We start from the raw sequence: 19282 nt of genomic DNA, 5'->3' as shown, positions 1-19282 counted from the left end.
AAAAATAAGCATGGGAATAAAATTCCGGGTATACTAATTACCCAATTTCAAAAATTATGCGTCTCAAGATAGAAAATTTTCTCAACATATGGCTTCACAAGCCATTATAGTGAAAGATTAGCACTACATGAAACAAGTAAACCATGTTTGGAGCATAAAAATCAAAATTCTAGCATAATTGTCAATTGGTTCAAAATCTAGAAAATTTTAAGACGGAAAATTCCATCATAAGAGGTTACATGTTATTACAAACCAAATTTAAATTATTAAGAAGCAATTAAGAGGAGAATTGACTCGACCAAATTAAAAATCTGGGTATGTATAATACTTATTTTCAACACTTTAAGGTCTTTAAGACGGAAAAATATTTGATGTAAAGCTTTCACAAGCGACATAAGTTTGGAATTTAAGGTAACCATGAATATATAAAACATGTAGTGAGCATAAAATCAAAATTTTGATATGGTTAGTACAAAACTTTTGAGAAATTGGTCACATTTTTAAGACAAAAATTTCTTTGTTTACATCATAGTATAACAATAATCATCAAGTTCATAGCTTAACAACATACTTAAACCATTTTTAAAACATAAATTAAAATTTGTCCATGGTACATAGGGATTTCGAGAATTTTAGCCAGTTTTAAGACGAAATTCGTTTCGTTTTAAAGCAATATACTACATTACTAACAAACATGGTAGTCTTATAAGGGAAATAAACCAAGTTTTACACATAAAAATCAAAATTTGGGCATGCTTTCTCCATATTTTGAAATTTTAAGACGAAATTTTTCACATACTAAATAAGATCCATCATAACAACAAAGGTTAAGTCTTTGTTGTTCAATTAAACCCAACAACAAGTACCAAAATCAATTTATAAGCTCAAACACCATTTTCATGTTCTTCAATTTAGGTGGCAAAATTGACATGAAAATTTGATATTTAGCAAAAACAATGGTGTAGAAAGTTATTTACTACTATGAAATAAACAAAAACATGTAAATAATTGACAAATCCCGAACAAATTAATGTAGATCTAAACGAATTAAGATGGAGAAAACAAGAGGAAAGATGGTCTACTTACATTGCTGATTAGGAAGAGATTTGAGACGGAAAAATGGAGTAGAAAGCTTAACCCAAGTAACAATTTACAAAAATTGAGTTTTGGAATAAATTTTGGAGGAATTTTGATGTTGAATGAGTGATGTGAAAAGAAGATAAGAAGAAGATAAGAAATGGGTAACGAGTTAAACCCGTGTAAAAATCTAAGCTACAACACCCACTCGGTTGAGTGGAGAGTCCACTCGGTTGAGTGAAATTTCACTCGGTCTAGTGGCCGAGTTCACTCAATCGAGTGCCCCATTTTCCAGAATGTTTCCAGTTTCTGGAAGCTGGTCCACTCGGTCGAGTGCCAAGGTCCACTCGATCTAGTGCACTGTACTCGACCGAGTGTGGACTCGTACTCGGTAGAGTGGTTGCTTATGGTTGAAATTTCGAGTCGAAATAGAACGATGGAATCCTTGTAACACGAAGAGAAGGTTCGGGAGTTCACCGGATATCGGTGACTCACCCGAGTTAGTCCATACGTCATCCAACTTACCGTCATTGGTACACTACTGTAGTATTAGTAGTTACTCTACCAACATCCATTACTAATCATACACTATTGATAACACTAGTAGGCATTCAAGTAACATGCGGTGTAAGTTCAAATAGCGAAATCATTATCCATATACCAACGCATATTAACCATTTCTAAACATGCTACTCATATCAATCTAGCATTCGACTTCCTTACACATTCACATATCATTGAAAATAACTATATCATACAAGAACTTAATGTAAATCACATATTCAAGCAACCATACAACTTTCCATATAGCGTTCACTCATACTCTTAACCACCCACGTAGTGACCAACCAAGACAATAGGCACTAGTTTTGATATGAGGTCGGCTACTCATCCAAAACCGATCTCCTATTGTACTCATGTCGGGTGCATTTTATTAGACACGCCTAGGTTCATTTTGGTTCATTGGTTTAGGTTCCAAAATCGTCGCTCTGATACCACTTTGTAATACCCCCTTCTTACCCAGCCAAGGTAATTCGGAGATGTTACTATCTCGGTTTCCCGAGGCGGTGAATCGGAGATACAATCAAGAAACACTTAATATAAATAAATTATTTAATGGATTACATAACCATAAATGAATAAATGAAAGAATACTACTCATGACTACAATTTGGGTTATCTACCAACTATCCAAGTACTTGACTCCAAGCCCAAAGCGAGTCCCGTCTCCTGCGTGACACCAAACAACCTGTACTCAACCTGCTCGCCATATGATCGAAAATATCATATGAATCGACACATGCCACCTTGGAAATAGGTGACAATTACACAGACACACAACACGTCAGTTTCAATAAATAAATAAGGTATGACACGACAAGTGTGTGGGTATGCAACATGACTATAACATGAATGAATGCTATCAAACAACCACCACTTTGGTACCGGGACACGCCCAGACGTATCCACACCTACCACAGTACCGGGACACGCCCAGACTTACCGACAACCAGAGTGGTACCGGTACACGCCTAGACATACCAATAACCACAAATAGGTACCGGGACACACCCAGACATACCGGGTCCAGAAGCCAACCGGATCCCCTACCAGACATTGTGTCTCAACCACACGAGTCCCTCCGTAACTCAAGCCATAAATGTGCACATCCCTCTTGGAGTGGGAAGCTCCAAGAGGCGACTCAAGCGTAAGATGCTCTCTCAACTGTCTTACGTCTCCTCAATAACCAAGTAACGCCACCAATGATCTCCAACACAACACAACAGTGACCATACATGGAAAATGCAACACAACACCAATTATATGACTCATCATGAACTCAATCCCATCATATCATGGATAAAACTTCCTCAAATACCAACATGTTATACCAATCGACTCATACATAAAAATGATGATGCAATACACACAAATATGCACACAAAATATTGAAACCGAGTAGGATAAACCTACCTTTTAGCATTCTTCACAACCAACTCGAATCCCACACGATTCCGTCTCGCAAGACCGTCTTAATCCTATACAAATCATGTAATACTATCATAAATATGTCCTATACTATTATACACTACAAAACCCCTTATTACTACCCATTAATTACCCATATATACCTAATAATTACTAATTAAATAACCCAATTAAAAACCCCCAAAAATTAGGGTTCATACTAACTAGAGAAAGATAGATCTCAACTTACAAGGTGGATGGAATAAAGATCAAGGTGAGCAATCCCTTAAACCAAGCTTGAATACCATATAAATGGTATTTGTGAGGGTTTTAGAGAAAAGGGATAGAGTTTGGAGAGATAAGGAAGAAGATAGAAGGAATGGGAATAAGGGGATAAGATTTCATTACCTCGGGTTCTGATTCAGCGACACTCGGTCAAGTGACGAGTCCACTCGGTCGAGTGTCACTCACTCGGTTGAGTGTAACTCACTCGATCGAGTGTTGAGTCCACTCAGTCGAGTGACCTTCTCTCGGTCGAGTGCAACGCGATTCTTAGTAATGGCCAGTTTTCGTAAAATAGTCAAATCTCACTCGTTTCTTGGTCATTTTTTGGCGTGTGACCTACCGTTGGAATCGTAAGAGAACAAGCTATCACCTCCAATTAGAATCACATCAATACCATGTCTAGATCTCAATTTATAACAGTTTTAAGATGACCCTTCTATAGGCGGACATTATAACAACTCCACTAAGTCTAGTATAGGTTATACTCAGCCCACTTTATAGTCATACTTCACTCCCGAGTGATCTCTATTCTATTCTAAGGTTCTATCACGCATCCTAAGGTTCCTTTCTGGGTCCCATAATATCCGGGTATTATAACCTCACACAAAGGTATAGGGACACGCCCAAACTTATCGGGTCCTGAAGCCAACCGGATCCCCTGCTAGACGTTGTGCCTCAACTGCACGAGTCCCTCTGTGACTCAAGCCATTAATGTGCACATCCCACTTGGATTGGAAAGTTCCAAGGGGTGACCCGAGTGCAAGACTGTTTTCCAACCGTCTTCCGTCACCTCAAAAATCAAGTACCACCACCAAAGACTCCCAACACAACACATTCACCACCTTACATGACAAATGGAAGAACAACATTAAACATATGACCCTTTCATTAATTCAATCCCACATGTTATAAATAACAACCCTTCGACTACCCACATGACAAACCAACCGACTCACAAATGCAATAATGAGGAAAGACACTCAAACATGCATACGAAATATATTGAAACCGAGTAGGATAACCTACGTTTTCGCATTCTTTACAAGCTACTTGATTCCGACTCGACTCCGTCTCATAAAACCATCTCACGAGACTGTCTCACCCTAAAAAATTATACAATACTATCACAATGCATTCTATACTATTATCATATGAAACCCTTTATTATTAGTCACTTATAACTCATGTTACATAAGTTAAATACTAATTAATCTCTCTTAGTAAACCCTAATTCCAGATTAACATAAGACAAAGAGGAAAAGGTGAGATTTCGACTAACAAAGGTAGATCGGGAAATAGGAGAGGTGTTCCATCATTAATCCAAGCTTGAAGGCCAAGAGGAAAGGTTTAGGGAGCATTTAGAGAGAGGGGAGAGTGTTTTAGAGTAAGACGGAAGAAGAAGTAGAAGAAGAATGAAGGGGATAAGGGTTTGGATAAGACGAAATTCCGAAATATCATTTCTCGGATACAGCACAGTGCCACTCAACCGAATGACCGGTTCACTCGACCGAGTAAGACCCACTCCGTCGAGTATTCTCATTACTCGACTGAGTGCCACTCACTCGGTCCACTGAGATTCTACTAGGCCTATTTTAGGTCTTACTTGGTCTCGTGGGAGGGAACATCCTTTACTTCCGAGTATACGTGGGAATCATCACGTGTCCTTAGGTCCTTTGTGGGTCCCAAATTATCCGAGATTAATAATCTTTCCTCTTTAAAAATGAATTTCGTCCTCGAAGTTCGCCACTCACTCTCTTTCCTAATATTTCTCGATTCTCGTGTATTCATTTGCCATTATCACTCTTGTTGCTACACACGTAAATCCTACTTATTCTAAGTTTCTTGTTCAATTCTCATTACTTTCTAACGTATCATGTTCTTTCTTTCCTAAATTTTCTGAGTTCTTACATTCACTCCCCCTAAATGAGAACTTCGTCCCGAAGTTCACTACAAGTCTCACATGACACTCTCCCGGTAATCTACTCTTATTGTCAATTGTCGTGTTCCCCAAAGATTCCCGACTCGCTTTGCTATATCTATATGTCATTCGTGGTCAAAGTCTATATCTATTTGATGAGGTTTTGATAAGTATGTGATTACTATATGTATATATATGTATATGAACACCCTTCATGACTAGGTCCAACCACTCTTTATATTCGTCATATCATTCACATATCGTATCAAACCGCTATTGTTCATACTAGTGTTAAATACTCGTCATGTGACATGTATTCGTCATTATTGTTTACTTATCCACTACTATTATGGAATGCATGCATGTTCTCATATACTCTATGTTATCATATAATCACTTGTAACTTGACTATTCTCATATACTACCCAAACAAATCACAAGATCAAATGTAAAAAATTTATAAAAGTCCACCGTGTGGGGTTCCTATGGTCGTTCGACTCTTAGGAGGTCGGTATAGTCCAAAATCAAGGTATAGTACGTCATAGGTGGTCTAAGATTCCTCGAAATGGTCAAATTTCATCGTACTCGGTCAAATTTGTGGGTTACTCGGTCGAGTGAGGGTCTTAACCAGAGGTTTCCAGGGTCTGTTTTCGGTCTACTCGATCGAGTGAAAGGGGTCACTTTGTCGAGTGGACCACCACTCGGTCGAGTGAAAAGAGCACTCGGCCGAGTGTCACTGGGTAGTCTGAATTCCGACCATTGATGGCTTACAAGCTCTCTTATGGTCGAACATACATGCAATGGAGTCCAAGTGGTGATCACCACACCACCCTACCATACAAGTCCACTGGTTTTGGCCTTATGGCCGGGTTTACAACATGAGAATTAAATTGTTCAATGTTTAAACGGTACGGAAAAGTCTCAAAGAGTCCCGATTCCTAAGGTCGCCATTACTCAAAGGGCTTTCTCTTCTTGCCAATGCTTAACACCCATTTTTCCCACCCGGAGCAACTCTTTACCGTCTTGCTTCCTCCTTCCGCTTGCTCCTCCTCCTTGTCCTCCTCCTCTTCTTCATTTTACTCTTCTTCTCCCACTCCCTTACGTGATGCCTCCTCCCATACCTCATCGAGGTCTATGCCCTCTACCACCGCGGATGTTCCCGTCTCACTTCCACCTCCTTGGTAGAAATTGCCAAAATATATCCCGGCATCACCCATATATGGATCATGCAAGTGTCCTACATCGAAAGGGAGGTTGTACTCCCAATCCGATGGCTGGATACCATAGGCCTTAATAACTCCGGAGGTGTCTCCGTCTCTGGACCAAAAGCTAGGGTGGTGGGCGGGTCGTACTCCTTGGTTATAGGCCGCCTCGTGCATGTATCTCAACACAAGGTCGGTGTTCACTCGGTGGATGTGGTACGACAAGGGATAGTTGTAGTCAAAGATGGGTTTGCCTTGGCCAAAGTTCTCGGGGTAAGGTATAAGCATCATCGTTGTAGGCATAGAATGGGGAAAAGAGGTGGGAGCTTGTTTAACGGGAGCGCGAGGTGAGGAAGGTAGTGGAGGGGTCTCCCGTTCTTCGGAAGCATCGTCAAGGTCAAAAGTAAGGCTACTAGGGATGGTGTATCGCTGGGCCATGGGGCGGGGTGATCCTTCTCTTTCGATAGGGGATGTCAGGGGTAGTCTTTCACTGGTGTGAAGCTTCATATGCCATTGTTCATCAACCTTCCAAGAATAGGTATCCTCCTCCTCCCCGTCCACAACCCAATACTTAGCCTTCAACAACTCAAGGCGAAAATAGACAACCCCTCTAGACATGGGCGCATCCACCGTCCCCAGTTCATAAGCTAGCAAGTTCTTAGCTAACCGAGTCACCAAGACCCCACAATATAAGGAGCACTTGTCCGACTCGGTCATCCTCTCAAGGGCAAGATACACCATGGACACGACATTGATGTAGAAACACTCTTCCCGGTGGGGGTTAAGGGTAGGAACTCAAGATTAACACCTCCGTGGAGTTAAGTTTGGACGGGTCCTTTGTCCAATAGAGGAGGTTGGTCAAGGAGCGCAAGAAAATCTTTAGGACGGGATGTTCGATGTCACTAGTCTTCATATTACTCACACTAACCTTTCCTTTACCCGTGTAGAGATGGAAATACTTTGAAGCCTTCATGTCTTTCTCAACTTTGTCGTGATGACCCACGACTCGCTTACCTACTCCCAAACGGTCGGCAAAGGCATCACTACCTAAGTTGAAGGTGGTATTCTTGAGCCTAAAATTCACACCATGACTTTCCTTATCATAGGTGACGGAACTCAAAAACTCGAGGGTGAGGTTATGATAGCTTATCTCCTCTAAGTTGTACAATCCGTCCAACCCGAGAACCGTGAAGATGTTATGCACCTCCTTCTCTATCCCTAAGGTCTCCAAGGTACTTACCGACGTGCACTTGGTTGAGGCCATCCTCCTAGTGGCTAGGACCTCAAAATTACTCCGGTGCTCCTCACTCCCAAAGGCTATTGACGGGTAGCCCGGGAGGGTGATAGCGGGCGGTGCCTCTTGTTGGGGTTGGCGAGCATTCCTTCCACGGCCGGTTCTAGTGTTCCTTAACATGCTACAAGAGAGAATCACACACAAGATATGGAATGGGAAAGGTAATAATTTGAGGCCAATTTTGGATATGAACCAAATTTTCTCTACTTCTCAAAGTGACGGATGCCAAATAAAAAGGACTTCCCAATATAGTTCCCTTTGTACTTTAACCACCATTTAAAAATTTTCTCATGTTATAAATTCTTTTCCGGGAATTGAAATTCTTGTGATATAATATGGTTTTAATATATGGCTTTAATCACATGTACTATTCTTGTTCATCATCCAACTTGTCCAATTTTTGACTCAGCCATGATATACTACACTAAACTCTTACCATATTAGTCATTTGCCCAAGCCTTGAAAATTTTAACACTTTAAAGTCTTACTTGAGAGGCTACATGTTATTCTCACCAACTTAATTCGTTAAAATTGATAAAAACATGAATTAGTTTATTAAAATTTAAAAGAAATTCGGGCAAGTGAAATGCTTCCTTGCCATTTTAAAGTCTTTGTGGCGAGCAATATTTTTTTTAAGTGTAAAGCTAATTTAAGCATCATGGTTTGAAGTTTTTGAGAATTCATGAGAAAGCAACCTAAGTAGTAAACACAAAAATTAAAATTTTGGCATGGTTAGTGTCGGATTTTTAAGAATTTTTACCACCCCTTTTTAAGACATTTTTTCCTTAATTCATCCTATAAAATAACAACAACTATAAAATTTACAATCCAACAACATAGTAAAACCATCCTTAAGACGCAAAAATACCTTATTCATGGGAGTTTTTAAGAGAAACCGGAAAATTTCACCCAAGTTTTAAGACGAAATTTATTTCATTTTGGGACCGCATACTACATTTTTTACCAAGATAGTAGTCTTATAAGGCAATTAAACTAAGTTTTACTCAGGAAAAATCAAAATTTGGGCATGACTTGTCTAAAATTCGAAATTTTAAGACGAAGTTTTCACATATTAAACAAGAACCATTCATGACAACAAAAGTTAAGCCTTTGTTGTCCAATTAGACACAACAACAATCACCAAAATCCTATTATTGACTTAAAAATGCCATTTTCGAGTTCATCCATGGTGGACAAAATTTTATCACAAGAATTTGATTTTTATCAACATTAATGGTGTAAAAAGCTTACTAGTATCATGAATTAAGTAAAATGAACAACTAATTAATAAAACTCAAATAATTTAAGGGTAGATCAGAAGGAAACTCAATTAGGGGAAAAGATGGAAGAGGATGAATAAGCTTACCTTGACAAGTTACTTAACTAGGTGAGAAAAGTCGAGTAATAGAATGAATCCCAAGCAAGATGGAACAACACTGGAGGTTTTGCGGAATTTTTGGTGAGGAAAGAGATGAAGATATGAAGATAAGAATGAAAAATGGAGGAGATAAGGGCTTTTAGCCGAGTAAACCAACTCGTGTGAACCCACTCGGTCGAGTGTCGAGTGTACTCAGTCGAGTACGACTCTACTCGATCAAGTGGAAGTCCCACTCGGTCGAGTGACGAGTTTTTCCAAAATGTAATACCTCATGGAATTGAGTCCACTCGGTCGAGTCAAGGGCCCACTCGGTCAAGTGATTGCTTACTCGGTCGAGTTGGCGCTCACACTCGGTCAAGTGATTCCGTTAGGTTCAAATTTTCAATAAAGCCTTATCAATGGATTTTCTGCAAGACAATACGAGTTTTGGGAGTCCACTTTCTAGCAGTGACCCGTCCCAAATCAGCTCATGCAACATGAAGATCATTGTTTCTTATCTACTACATCTATACTCGCACTTACTCTACCAGAATAGCCACAAATTATATACTAGCGGTAACATTATTAAGCATTAGACAAATATACGGCATGAATCAAGAGAATGGAATTATCATCTTCCAAAAGTGTCACGACATGTAAATCTACTCATCAAATTTTTCGTATCTTACCATACACATGTGAAACTCATAACATGCAAGAGTGTATCAACAACCATATCATTCATGTAATCACACAACATTGTCTATATCGTTCACACTTACTTGTAACCACCCACGTAGTGACCAACCGAGGCAATAGGTAAAAGTTTTTATATGAGGGCGCCCGCTCATCCAAATCGGTTCTCCTATTGCACTCATGTTAGGTTCATTTTATTAGACACACCTAGGTTCAATTTTGTTCATTCGTTTAGGTTCCAAAATCGAAGCTTTAATACCACTTTGTAACACCCCCTTCTTATCCGGCCAAGGTAATTGAGAGATGTTACCATCTCGGTTTCCCGAGGCGGTGAAATCGGAGTCTCAATTAAGAAATAATTAACATAAATGATGTATTTAGTGGATTACATAAACATAAATGAATAATAAAAGAATACAACCCATGACTACTATATTAATCTAATCAACTAAGCTCGACTCGAATGTCATCACAGCTCATCCCTTCTCCCGCATGCTACCAAAGCCAAACTGGAAACAACTGCTCCCCATATGATCGGAAATATCATATGGATCGACACAGGCACCCCCATAAATAGGTGACAATTTACACGGACACAACAAACGTCAGTTTCAATACACAAACATAAGACATGTCTCGATAAGTAAAGATGTAACATAATGATCATGTGAATGAGACTCGAGTATGTAATCATCATACCGGTAACAGAACACGCCCAGACGTACCAACAACCACCGGTGACAAGGACACGTCCACGACACCACACCTCACACAAAGGTACCGGGACACGCCCAGACGTACTGGGTCCGAAAGCCAACTGGATCCCCTGCCAGACGTCATGCCTCAACCATACGAGTCCGTCCGTGACTCAAGCCATTAATGTGAACATCCCCCTTAGAGTGGGAAGCTCCAAGGGGTGACCTGAGCGCAAGACGGTTTCCAAACCGTCTTATGTCTCCTCAATAATCAAGTACCACCACTAAAGACTTCCAACACAATACATTCACCACCATACATGACAAATGGAAGAACAACATTAAACATATGACCCTTTCATGAATTTAATCCCACATGTTATGAATAGCAACCCTTCGACTACCCACATGACATACCAACCGACTCACAAATGCAATAATGAGGAAAGACAATCAAACATGCATACGAAATATATTGACACCGAGTAGGATAACCTACCTTTTCGCATTCTTCACAAGCTACTTAATTCCGACTCGACTCCGTCTCATAAAACCGTCTCATGAGACCGTCTCACCCTAAACAATTACACAATGCTATCACAATGCATTCTATACTTTTATCATATGAAATCCTTTATTATTAGTCACTAATTACTCATGTTACATAAGTTAAATACTAATTAATCTCTCTTAGTAAACCCTAATTCGAGATTAACATAAGACAAAGAGGAAAAGCTGAGATTTCGACTTACAAAGGTTAATCAGGAATTAGGAGAAGTGATCTGTCATTAATCCAAGCTTAAAGGCCAAGGGGAAAGGTTTAGGGAGCATTTAGAGAGAGGGGAGAGTGTTTTAGAGTAAGAAGGAAGAAGAAGAAGAATGAAGGGGATAAGGGTTTGGATAAGATGAAATCCCGAAATATCATTTCTGTGGTACATCACATTGCCACTTGACCGAGTGACCAGTTCACTCGACCGAGTGACACCCACTCGATAGAGTATACTCTTTACTCGACCGAGTGCCACTCACTTGGTCCGCTAGAGGTTCTACTCGGTCCACTGGAAGTCTACTAGGTCTAATTTAGGGCTTACTTGGTCTCGTGGGAGGGGACATTGTTTACTTCCGAGAATACGTGGGTTCTCTCACGTGTCCCTAGGTCCTTTATAGGTATTACATATTTCTTCTAGACAGGCCAGATACGACGAACTGACATGCTTTTCCCTTGTGGCTGTGGCATCTGTATAAATGATAGATATTCTGTCCAGGGTTGCCCATGTCTAGCCTGACCAGATAGTTGTTGCCTGACGATTGTCCGACCAGACAGGGTAAATCTTGGCTTAACAATTGCCCCTTATCTCCTTATTTCTGGTGGTTATGGCCAGGGGTAAGGAGATAAAAAATCGGGCTAGGAAAAAAATTAAAGACTTGCTGGAGAAGATTTTAGAGTGTGTGTTCTCTTTAACTTCCTAACGGCTAGAATGAAATTAATAGGGTAGGTTCATCAAACCCTAGGAGAGTCATGATTGAACTCATCCACTTGCATTATCCGTTAACTCACTTACTGCCTATAAACTGATTGAAGCCGTCAATCATTTTCCTCTTACTTTCAATTCTCAATTTTCCAAATTTTTTCGTCTCTCTCTGAATTCTTTGCAAGACAATTTTTGTTTCTCAAAAATTCAAATTAATTCAAAAAATGGCCGGTGGGAGAAGGATAACTGATGCACCAAAAACTGCTGAGGCTGAGCCAACTCCAGCGGTGGTCGACGTTCCTGGCATCATTCCTGAGGATGAGGTTATTGAGGTTTCTCCTCGTGCAGAAATTTTGGCTATTATGCACAAAGGTGTTAGCTTTGCTCCTGTGAAACCTCTATGTGCTTCATTTCCTGAGGCTAATCATCTCAATCCCTCCTTTGAACATTATCTGAAAGGTAGAGGTATCCTTCCTAGTGGGGTTGAAGTCTGGATTCCAGAAAGTGGCCCAGTCAGGGCCAATTGGTGCAGCCCTAGCTAGTTTTGTATTTTTCAATGGGCGTTCAAGGGGGGTTGTAGGCTTCCTTTAACTCTGTTTATGGCTGATATCATGAGGGCTATAAAGGTTTCTCCTTTCCAACTCATGCCCATGGTGTGGAAGATTGTTTAATCTGTTGACCATCTGTGTGCCAAGCATAACTTGGGGATTACCGTCGAGGATTTTAAGATGTTTATCACATGAAGAGCAATACTACTGGGCATTTATTTTCGTGTTAGAGCAAAGATGGCTCATTTGATAACAAAGTTTGACTCAGTCAACGACAAGGGCTGGGCCATGACCTATATGTTCGCCAGGGCTGATTCTATTGCCCCTGATCTGGACTATCTCGGCTATCCAGCTGTGGAGGGTGGTAAGTATTTCCCTACATATAATCAGAACATAATGATTTATACGTAAATTCTAATACGAGCTTTCTTGTATTGTTCCATAGTGGTTGACTGGGCTTGTGATCCTGATGCTGAAGGGTCGGCTGATCGTATTGCAGCCTTCATGGCCTTGCCAGAGGAAGAGAGGAATTGGCCTGCTTGCCTCGGCCAGGAACCTTTGCCTCGTTTTAAGAAAGCTAAGCTGAGTACTTACAAGGCTGCCAAAGGTGTTAAGGCTTCTGGGGCCTTAGCCTCTAGAAGTAAGTTTCATTTTCCTATGTCGATTTTTAAGATGAACATATGTTAGTATCGCTTATATAGGGTTTTCTCGTGTAACTACCAGGGCCTCTGCAAGGATCGCCGGGTTTGGCCTGGCAGAAGTGAAGGCGGGGATTTCTCAAATCACTGGGGAGATGTCTCGAAGTAGTGAGGCTACAGGGAGTGACAGTACTCTCCAGATTCAGGTCCCTACTGATCAGGCTCAACTAGTGCCTCCCCCGCAGGCTGTGAGTGACCTTGGTGAGTCCAGACAAGCCAATAAAAGGAAAAGGCAAGAGGATGTGCCTGAAGAAGTTGGGGCTGTTGGTGAAGGTGTAAGTGAGATCAGGGAGGTCAAGGCGAGGCTTGGTGATGTTCAGTTTGCCAAGGAACAGATCCAAGCTCATTCTTTCCTGGTTGACGATCCCTATTCCATGTACCAGGCTGAAGAATCATCTGCCCAGGCTGTGGCTATTATGTACTATTCCAGGGATTGTGCTGCTAACCTGGCTGTTATGCTGCATGGGGTATAATTCTTTTTTCCTGGTCTGTCTTTAACTATAGCCTTGTTCTTCCTTACCTGCTCATGATTTTATGCAGAATGTGAACGACATGTTGAGGAGTGCCTGTTAGTTGAAGTCTTCTAATGCCAAGAATAACGTCCTGGACTGGGAGGTGCAGAGATTAAAGAAGGATGTTGAGGTCCTGAAGACTGACATGGAAGTACTGAAGGAAGAAAATGAGACCCCGAAGAAAGAGAATGAGGAAGGCAAAACCAAATTGGTCGGTGAAGTATCTAAGCTAGGGTCTGCTCAGAATGCAGTGAAGTCTGCCCAGGCGAAGCTTGCTACCGTCGAGAATGATGTGACTCGTATTTACGCACATTTAGTCCTCTAACTAGCCTAGTTCCTATGCTTTTTGGTGTGTATTAGGATTGTTTCTTGTCTTTAGCTTCTGATTATGCATGTTCTATGAGGTTTGGTGTCCTTGGTAGGAGAGGAGAACTAACCTTGCCTAAACGGAGTAAAACAGAGCTAAATTAATTTCATCCAACGACCAAGTATCAAAGAGGAAACCAAAGCTAAAGTTCGTAGCTCAATAAAGCAAGTTTTAGGGCAATGAAGGACAATCCCCACGACCCAAGAATCAATCCCTACAAGTTGTTGGGCAAGAATGACGAAAAAGGAGTCATTATAAGAGGAAATTGCTTGGAGCCAAAGCAACAGTTGCTTGTTTGGCTCTAAAACTATGATAGATGAAACGGCGTCGAAAAATCAAGTGGTCTAGGCTTCTGGATCATTCCAATAGGAGTCCGGATAAGGAAATAACGTCCGTTTTACAATCCGAGCTCAAATAGACAAGCGGAGACCCATGACGCCCGACCTGAGCAGAGGACGCCCGACCTAAGCTCCAGGATGTTTCTTCACAGCTCCAGGACGCCCGACCTCCTCAGAGGACTTGCAAGGATTTAGTCGTGTTTGGTGGGCCTAGCCTTCATTTAAGCCCATAATTAATCCTAAAGCTTACTTACTATATAAATCCCTATTGTATTTAGAGGAGATTAAGTCCCTTTAGATTAGATTAAGCTCTAATGAGGCGTAGATTAAAATAGATTAATCTTTAATTATTCCACAAATTGCACTTAAATCTTTCCTCCATAATTTCTCAAACAATCTTAGATTTAGCTTGGTAATTGAAGAATTCTTGGGTTTGTATTGGCGAATTGACAACTCTCCACCATTAATCAAAGAGTTTCTTATATTGTTCTTCCATTTCCTTTGTTCAATTCAAGTTGTTTACATTTGGATGTATTGGGTATGTATTTGAAGACTAAGTGACAAGTCTCAATTTTTATTCAAGGATTCTTCTTTATTTATGTTCATCTTTACTCTCCAAGTTGGTAATATTCTTAATCCCTTTTTATTTATTTGTTAATCTCTTGTTTATTATCTTGCTTAATTATCATGCTCAATTGTGTTGTGATGTTTGACACCATTGCTAGCATATTAACCATGATGTGTAGTGAGTAGTCTCTTAGCTAGGATTAGTGGGGGATTAGGGGAGTTAATCATGAGATAAATCTATGCTTAATGAGTTCATATGAATGCTTTCTTATTGTACTTTCAACTTATGCACATGTTATGTTTCATGAAATGCTTGATTGACAACCTAGCATGATTCTCTTATCTTTTCAACAAGACTTATAAGATATAAACTAACTCAAGGCTTGTTAGACCATGCATATAGTTGAATGGGGAGAATTAAGTCGACTTGTAGGTGTTGTAAAGTCTTGACCGACTCGGCTCCGGGACCCAAAACTCCCTAGGAATTGTAAGACATAAACTAACTCGATTCCAACAATAATAATTGCTTGCACCTATGTGACTCATTTATGCTATCTTACCATGATTCTCCTATGATCTTATGACATCCTAGTGTCTTTTACCGTTTGTTTACATCCTTTCCTTTGTTGCTTGTTTTACCTTACATTGCTTTTTATTGCTTTCATTAGTTTAGAACCTTCGAACTCAAACCAATTGTGACAACCTAGTGCAACTACAAATAGACTGAACAATTCATTTACCCCCGTCCTTTTGGGTTCGACTCCAACTTGCTTGCTATGCTAGTAGTTGGATATAAATAGTGTTTGATTGAGTGAACAATGACACTCTCATTAGAGAATGAGCTTAAAGCTGAAAAGCAGGCTATGCAAGAGCGTCTGAATGCAAATGAGGAGTCGGCTGTTGAGAAGGACATGGTGCAAGGTAGGTACAAGGATGTTGCCATGTACTTCTTTGGCCAAGGTCGGGTTGATGCTATGAAGGAGCCTGTTGAAGTGGGGCCATATTGGAACCCTGAACAGGAGATGACTGACCTTAATCCTGCCTACCCTGATCTTCAAAAACTTCATGCTAATGATGAGGTTGATTCTCCTCCGACTAAGGACAGAGGTGACTCTTGCGAAGATGGAGCAGATGAGGATCATGATGAGGAAGAGACGACAGACGAAGGGATTGGCTCTGCTAATGCCTCCAAGGCAGGTTAACAGTTTGCTAGGATAAGTTTTGGCCCATCCAGGGGGGGATGTTCCGTGGATAAAGTTTGCATATTTTAGTTCGTTTTTGGCCCATCTAGAGGGGATGTTCCCTGGATTAACTTTATTTTTGGTCTTCACGTGCTGTGAATGAATAGGCAATTTGAAGCAGATTATTTTAATCTTTCTTCTTTTGTACCTGATATGCAATTAGTGCCTGTTAAGATGATGCATGTGAGGAGGGCTTATGGCCCTCAGCCTGTTTAGAGGCTTGTAGCACTTAGCCTGTCTAGAGGGCTTTTTGGGATGGAGGGGAAGTTGCCTGTCAGGAGGCTTTATGGCCCTCAACCTGTCAGGAGGTCTTATGATAAGCACTCCGGATTTTTTTCACCATTTTACTTGTCTTTTGTACTGAGCTCAGTTTTTTATGTTGTTTAGATGCAACAAAATATTGATATTTAGTGATCTCTATTATGTCATAATTTGTGAAGCATTTCTGGGATGCTATTCAGGTTGAGTGGAGTGGCCCTCGATCCTGGATATTTGTTTAAGCAGGCAAGTATATTATGCTAAATAATTGCAAAAAAGCGTAAAACAAGTTTTCAGGATTCAATATAATGACTTAGGATGTAAAGCGAAGGAATAATCATGAAGTTCAGGTTATGATAATATCATGCAATTTCATGTAGCAGGAAATCACTTAGAATTAAAAACATGGATCATTTTATTCATGATAGTTACACGTAGAAGCATGCCAGGTAAGAAACAGATTCGATAACCTTACCTGGTTCAGACAAAATAAAAGGACTTATACATGAAATAGTTTTAAGTGAGAGATAATCTCAGATATAGGAATCATGTCTCCATCCAGGGTCTGAAGTCTGTAAGCTTCCTGACCTACTGTTGAATCGATTAGGTAAGGCCCTTCCCATACAAGGGCAAGTTTGCCTATAGTCTTGTCTTTTGTATTTGGGAACACTTTTCATAGGACTAGATCCCTTCTCTGAATACCCTGATATAAACATTCTTGTTGTAGCTTATGGCTATTGTTTCTTGATAGGATGCTATCCTGTTCCTGACTGCATCTCTCAGTTCTTCAGCCAAGGTAAGCATATCCTGCATTAACGGCTTGTTTTCCTCGATAGTATTCAGGCTACATCAGGAGGTAGGCATATCAATTTCCGCCGGAATTACTGCCTCACAGCCATAGACCAAGGAGTAGGGTGCCTGGCCAGTTGATGTTTTAGGTGTAGTTCTGTCAGCCTGGAGGACAAGGGGGAGTTCTTCAGCCCATCTGCCTTTTCTTCGCTTTAGCTTCCATTTCAGGCAACTGATCACTACTTTGTTACTGGACTTGGCCTGACTGTTTGCTTTTTGATAGCCTAGTGTGGAGGTCACCAGGTTGATGTTCTATTGTGCACAGAAGGCCATTGTTCTCTTTCCCACAAATTGTGTGTCGTTGTCACAAACTATTTCGAAGGGGATGCCATAACGACATATGATATTCTTCTTGATAAATGATATGACATCCTTCTCTATGACTTGCCTGTATGAATCAGCTTCTATCCACTTGGAAAAGTAGTCAGTCATAGCCAACATATAAATTTTCTGCCCAGGGGCTTGTGGTAACTTGCCTACAATGTCCATCCCCCACTTCATGAATGGGCATGGGGATGAGATGGAATGTAGAAGTTCAGACGGCTGGAGAATGAATGGCGAGTGAAGCTGGCACGCCTCACATTTCGAGCTGTATGCCAGGCAATCAGCCCTCAAGGTTGCCCAGAAATAGCATGTCCTTAGGACTTTCCTTGCCAGGCTCCTGCCTCCTTTATGATTTCTATCGTATCCACCATGTATGTCCTCAATGACTTGTTTGGCCTCGTGTGGTTCCAGGCATCGCAGGTAAGGTCCAGCCTGAGACTTTTTAAACAATGTGTTATTGATGATAGTATAAGTGGAAGCTTTAATCATAAGGGCTCTTGCTTTATGCCTGTCCTGACCCCCTGCAGAAACCAATCATAGTATGGTTTGGTCAATGAATTTATGTCCTCAATGATGGGACAAGTCTGATCAGGCCTAGTAATGGCTGGTTCAAGCAAGTGAACAATGGGTATCTTGTCAAATACAGCAGGGCTGAAATTTGATCCCAGTCTGGCTAGGGCATTAGCCTGGGTGTTTAAGTCTCTTGGTATTTTATCAATGTCAAATGAACTGAACTTTGTGCAATGGTTTTTAACATATTCCAAATATAAAATCATTTTTGAATCCTTTGCGGCATAGGTTCCTTTGACTTGATTTGAAATTAAAAGTGAGTCAGTTTTTACCTTGAGATTTTGCACGCCAAGATCTATACATACCTTGAGTCCAGCTATCAGGGCTTCATATTCATCCTCATTGTCTGTTGCTTTAAATTCACAACTGACAGCCTGTGATATTGTTTCCCCTGTGGCGATTTTAGTGCTAACTCTAGGCGAATTCCTCTCATGTTGGTTGCCCCATCAACACGCAGGACCCATTCCTGGTCTGATTTTTGGGTGTGTAGTCGCTTAACCTCTTTTATCAAGTCTGGTTCCAGATTAGGATTGAAATCAGCAACAAAGTCTGCTAAGGCCTTGGATTTTATTGTCGTCCTAGGTTCAAAGGTGATATCATAAGTACTAAGTGGGACTGACCATTTTGCCATTCTCTGATAACTCAGGCTTTCTCAGGACAGATTTGATAGGTAAATTGGTCCGGACTATTATTGGGTGACTCTCAAAGTAAAGTCTGAGCTTCGTGCAGGATACGATTAATACAAGGACATATTTTTCAAGTAATCCATACCTCATTTCTGCATCCAGGAGACTTTGACTTACATAATAGACAGAGTGCTGTTGACCTTCAATCTCTTTGACCATGACTCCACTTACTGTTGTTTCAATGACTGACAGGTATACTGTAAGGGGTTCTCCTTTGCTTGGCTTTGCCAATAATGGTGGAGTGGACAGGTAAGACTTTAATTCCTGGAAGGCTATTTCATGTTCGGGCATCCACTAGAATGATTTGTTCTTCTTGAGCAGGTTGTAGAATGATCTGCATCTTTCGAATGACCTGGATAT

The sequence above is a fragment of the Silene latifolia genome, chromosome Y, assembly GCF_048544455.1.
Source record: "Silene latifolia isolate original U9 population chromosome Y, ASM4854445v1, whole genome shotgun sequence".
Classification (NCBI taxonomy): Eukaryota; Viridiplantae; Streptophyta; class Magnoliopsida; order Caryophyllales; family Caryophyllaceae; genus Silene; species Silene latifolia.
This window is presented reverse-complemented; position numbering follows the sequence as displayed.